The sequence below is a fragment of the Cyprinus carpio genome, chromosome A8, assembly GCF_018340385.1.
Source record: "Cyprinus carpio isolate SPL01 chromosome A8, ASM1834038v1, whole genome shotgun sequence".
NCBI lineage: Eukaryota > Metazoa > Chordata > Actinopteri > Cypriniformes > Cyprinidae > Cyprinus > Cyprinus carpio.
The window spans coordinates 12837831-12843830 of record NC_056579.1 but is presented as its reverse complement, the minus strand read 5'-3'; the positions used below and the strand labels follow the sequence as shown (position 1 = coordinate 12843830).

The following is a 6000-nucleotide window of genomic DNA, read 5'->3' as shown; positions in this document are numbered from 1 at the left end:
TATAAATGCAAAGGGCTGAAAAACAAGCACACAAACACAGCTGGATGATTAAGACTAGTTGATGAATTGAATTATTGTAAAATAAAGTAAAACATGTTTCTATATTTTTGGAAACGTAAAAAGGAAGGGTCATAATGGAATAAAATGAAAATATATAGATTAAAAATGTATTTTATATTTATAAAATTGTCTAAAATTGTATATTTCAGGCTAAAATATTTTTATTATTTATTAAATATTTTAATTATATATATATATATATATATATATAACAACTTATTAATTTATGCATTTTATAAAATTACATTTGATAAAACATTTAAGTAATAAAATAATTTAACAGTATTGCAAACCTAAAACAGAAAAAAAAACAAAAAAAACATTTAAGCACATTTAAATGCACAGCCTGGGAATAGACAATAAATTTCAATAATATTAATAACTATGTGGCAATAAAAAATATAGAGAAAAATACCAAAAGACAGAATTATGATTGTGCAAATGTTCTATTTAAAGATGAACAGTGTTGAGTTATGTACAGATGTGCATATATACTGCAAGCTTAAGGCAAAACAGCATGGAAAAATCAAATATTTCTTGATATAAACACACAGAGGATAAGAGAGTGGTTCATAAAGCTTGTTTTAAAAGACCTAGTAAACAAATGATGGTAAACGATGTGAGAGATTTGTGCCGCTGAATGCTGGAGTGAGAGGAGATTGTGTGTGTGTGAGAAAGCTAATGCTACTGAAAGGGGGAAGGCTGTTTATAGGCCAGCTGTGAGTTGTCTCTTAGTCAGCCAGTGACCCAAATCAGCAAATAAAAAATAGAGAGAATAAAAAAAGAGGGAATGAGGCAGGAAAAGAGAAAATGGCAGCGGAATGAACAAGTTAATAGTGTGAAAGAAAGAGGGAAATCAACAAAGAGATAGGCAGAGAGGGGTGACATTTAAGAAAAATAATTATTTTAATGCAGCTATAAATATTTTCTTGCTCTTTTATCACCTTCCCCTTGCATTCAAAGACAATGCACAGACACAGCAGATTATACATTTAGATATATACACTATATACATATATGAAACTGCACTTTCCATGCTAAACTATCATAGAGAACTAAAATGAAAAAATACAGATGATTAAATTACGATAAACATGAAATATTTACACATTAAAAAAGAGAAGCACATATCTGCATTTTGCCTAAATTAAATAAAATGTCAAAAGCACATTAATATTTATACATAAATATATAATTCAATATTTAGATATTAATATCAACAATACATAAATCCATCAATAAGAGTATGCATATATTAAGACATCTGAAAACTGAAATAAACCTTCTTACGCCAGCTCTTAAAAAAGGGTGTAAATTAATGAAAAAGAACTGGCTATGTGCCTTTAATAGGATCCTAAAGATTATGTCATATTATATTAATGAGAACAAATCTTACTGGATCCTATTACATCTAAAGAGGAGGAGCATATTAATTTGTTCCAGCATGGGATATAAATGCCTTTATAGAGCAGCCATGTTTTAAACACGCTTCAATAGGCAGCTTATAGCTCATCTGAGTCTTCCTCGATATGAATCAGAACTAATCCTGTTTGAGTGTGAATAGAATGTTTGGCCTGAATTCAGATCGACTGGAAGCCACTCTAATTGTGTTTGGAGTGAAAGTGAACTGGGATTAAATTGGATTAGCATCAGATGAGAGAGGTATCTAGCTGTCTTACTCAGGATTTAGATCTGCTTAAACTCCAATCCAGCTAGTTTCTCACCCAGCTGCTGGATCTGAACCTGACAGACCCATGCCTGGATAAGACACACACACACACACAGAGAGAGAGAGAGAGAGAGAGAGAGAATTATCAGAGAATTATTGCATGATATTACAATGGGGCTAAATTAAAATGACACAATATTATGGTTTCAACTGTATTTTTTATCAAATAAATGGCACCTTGGTGAGCATAAGAGACTTCTTTCAAAAATAACTTTTAAAGACCCCAAACTTTTCAACATAGCATGAAAAAACAACAGCAACATATTTTTGTGAGACAATGAACCATGAATTCCCCAGACCTAAAAAAAAAAAAAAAATTACCATCAACATGCATATCATGGTGGTCAGAAGCACACCTGTTGCTTAATATTTTTCACATAACGGCAATCTCTTTTACATTTAGGTGGGCGGGGGTGTCTCGTGGGGACAACATTCACATTTTAAGACTCGTTATCTTCAGAAGACCAGGGAGATTGCCCTCTCTGGAGGAAGGACCGTTAACGTGACATGTCTAAAAATCAGGAAATGGTTAGTAGGTAATTCAAACCACTTTTTATCAGCAGAGGTACAGAAAAAAGCTAGAGAGAAACAGAAAGAAAAGAGGAAGCTGATGCACTAGGTTCTTATCTGTTAACGCACACATACACAATGAAATACACTACTGACTATGCTATCATCTGTACCCCAGCAAAACCAGCAAAAATTCCAAAAATAATAAAAATAAACTCTGTTCGTAATACTATACCAAAGTAACACATTCAAAGTATGACACAGATTCATAAAGCAGAAAAATTTTCCATAAACTATTTAAAAAAAAAGACCCCCCCAGCCCCCTTTTTTGTTGGTTAAAGATAGATCACATGAGGTTGCTCTGACACAGTTTTAAATGACAGATTTATGTAGTCTCAAAGATCTCAACCCATCAAAAATTATTTCATCTCTAGTCTAAATTTGTCAAACTATCAAAAGTTTCAGCTGAGAGATCTACTTCAAATACGGTGCCGCAATCTCTAAGCTTCAGTTTGATAGAGGGAACCCAAAGGCTTTGAGAAAGATTTTTTTTCCAGCATGCTGTTGGGAAACACACACTCACACACACACACACACACACACACACACACACACACACACACACACACACACACACACACACACACACACAGATGACTTCACTGGTAACCACTAGAAGCTTGACAGACTCTAGTTTTGTTTTAATTCGATTCTGAGGCGAACACTGCAGCCTTGACTGATATTTGATGGGATTAAAAAAAGGATATAAAAAAATGAAGTGTGAAAATGGTGATCTAATTTATCACCTTAAGACTGCATTGTGTACTAGGCAATAATATAAGGTGTATACTAAGAGTAAAAAAATATGCAATACTTGCCAATATTATTATATATTAACAGTATGATTCTTGAGCACCAAATCATCATACTAAAATGATTTCTGAAGGAACATGTGACACAGAAGACTGGAGTAATGGCTGCTGAAAATTCTGCTTTACCATCACAGGAATAAATTATATTTTAAGAGAACAGTTATATTAAATTTTAATAACATTAATGATCAAATAAATTCAGCCTTTAAAGAAAAAAAAAGTTAAGTTTTTCACTGAGGTAAAAGTCATTCTTAGATGTGAGTCTTTGATTTGACTCATTCCTATCAGTGAGGTTCAGAGTAAACCATGTTTTGAACACACTTCAGTCAACAGCTCAAGGGCACGAGTCGACTCGACCCTGATATGTATCACAACTAATCCTGTTTGAGTGTGAACAGAATGTTTGAACTGAATTCAGATTTCTTGGAAGCCTGTTAGTTGTGCTCCGACTGAAAATAAACAGGGATTAAAGTGGATTAGCACCTCCTAATAAAATTAAATTTATACTTACAGTATGAATGGTGCTTGGTGACAATGGTCAGTGTTAATTTTGCACCCTGAATATGTTTGATATCAGACCTTTCGAGCTAAAACAGCAAAAGAAAATTATCGCTGTTAGAGGGAAACTCTAACAATCTATCTCCATGTGTCATTTCCCAACACTCCACAAACCACACCCACCTCATACTGTGATTTCCTGTCTAGGGTTCCACGCCAGTCAACAAGAACAACATACATCAATATCACTCTCCTCGATCATCTCCACCCCTCCTCTTCTCCCTCTCTCTCCTCCTATCCCTGGCAAATACAAAAAAAATCATTCAATTCCCATGGGCACCTCTGACCTCATTCATTCATCTCGCTCACACACACCTCTTGAAAAGACAGCAGTTGTGCTTGTAGCGATTATACAGAGTACTTCTTTATCCTTTGAACTCCTTTCACGCACTAGTCTCCTTTTTTCTCTCCTCCCTCTTTTGTCTTCAAGGTAGAGATGCCCGGCAGTGATGACTGACAGCCTAACCAGAGAAGGAGCGAACGAGAGTCATGATTGCTCTCCAGTGGATGAACGATGATATTACACTTTCTTAAACTTTTCATGTCCATATATACATGTGCATTCTTAGTATGCAGACATCTGTGGTTACTACTGGACAGATTGGCTGGCAGTATGATAGAGTTTAAACCAACAATAGTCACAGCGCTGAAAACTGGAGCCATTTTCTAGCAATGTGGCCACTATTAATGTTCAGTTCTGCAGATGGGCTCTACATTACAACCTGAGTTGCATATTTAACATACACTTCATTAAAAAAAGACCAGCTGCTGTCAGCCCACTCATAACTGTTATGAGATGTTTAGTCATGCCTGTCTGGGTCATAATTCTGGCTCCATCTCAAACTGAAGTAATATTTAAACCACACAAAGCACTGAGTTTGGATGCAGTCTCAGAAATTAACCAAATATTAACTGAGAATGACAAAAAGCCCAAGACATTTAAATATGGAGGAAAAAATGCCCCTGCATTTTTTTATACATAACCATTCAAAAGGTTTGGGGACAGTAAGTTTTTTTTTTTTAATTGTTTTTAATTGTTTAATCAAGAATACAGTAAAAACAGTAATATTGTGATATATTTTTACAATTATTTTTTTTAACTTAATATAACAAAGCTAAAACAAATCTCAATAAAATCCCACATGATCCCACTTCCTCATTCTAATATGCTTATTTAGTGATTGTCAAGAAACATTTATTATTATTATCAATGTTGAATACAGCTGTGCCTATAATTTTTGTGGAAAGTTTGATCCAGTTTTTCCAGGATTTCAGGTGTCATGGCGCAAAAAAAATTTTTTTTTTTACATTTTTTTTTATGACTGAAGTGTCAAAACTTTACAATATTCTATACATTAATAATAGTTAATGCAATTTGTTAATACTTTTACAGCATTTATTAATCTAGGTTAAAGTTTATGTCTAACGCAAATCATAATCACGTATAAATTAACAGTTGATGTAGTATGAACAATTATGAATACATAAACAATCTAGATTAATGAATGAAGTAAAAAAAAAAAAGGTAGTTAATTGTTGGTTACCTAATGCATTAACTAATAACTCTTACTGTAAAGTCTTGTTTCAAACATTGGCACACTTGAAAAACAACCAGTTCAGAGGTTGAAGTAGACACTCTTTTAATTATGAAGTGTCTGGGGTTTTTTTTTTTTTTTTTTTAAATACATTGACTGAAATCACCACTAACAAAAACTTATGAATTGTGAGAATGTTACAAAGTCACAATAAATGTGACCCTGGACCACAAAACCAGTCTTAAGTGCAAATTTTTCGAAATTAAGCTTTTCATTGATGTATGGTTTATTAGGATCTGACAATATTTGGCCGAGATACAACAATTTGAAAATCTGGAATCTGAGGGTGCAAAAAAAATCAAAATACTTAGAAAATACCCTTTGAAATGGTCCAAATGAATTCTTAGCAATGCATATTACTAAATCAAAAATTAAGTTTTGATATATTTACGGTAGGAAATTTACAAAATATCTTCATGGAACATGATCTTCACTTAATGTCCTACTGATTTTTGGCATAAAAGAAAAATCAATAATTTTGAGCCATACAATGTTTTTTTTGGCTATTGCTAAAAATATACCCCAGCTACTTAAGACTGCTTTTGTGGTCCAGGGTCACAAATGTGTTTAGTACTCTCAGAGCTTTGAATACTGTGGGGTGTATGGCACAGATCTGTGAAAAGTGAGAGTACCAACACATCTCAACCGTATGGCACATGAGGAATCTTAGCAATAT

At 33.5% G+C, this 6000-nt stretch overlaps 1 long non-coding RNA gene across 1 annotated transcript; it reads right to left on the bottom strand.

Moving 5' to 3' along the window:
• Window positions 1-460: 460 nt before the first annotated feature.
• On the bottom strand, window positions 461-4728 carry LOC122145928. The gene is made up of 3 exons (XR_006160659.1): window positions 4045-4728; window positions 3853-3969; window positions 461-1818 (listed from the first exon to the last, which is right to left on the bottom strand). It is a non-coding gene; the product is annotated as an uncharacterized LOC122145928 (long non-coding RNA).
• Window positions 4729-6000: the final 1272 nt, after the last annotated feature.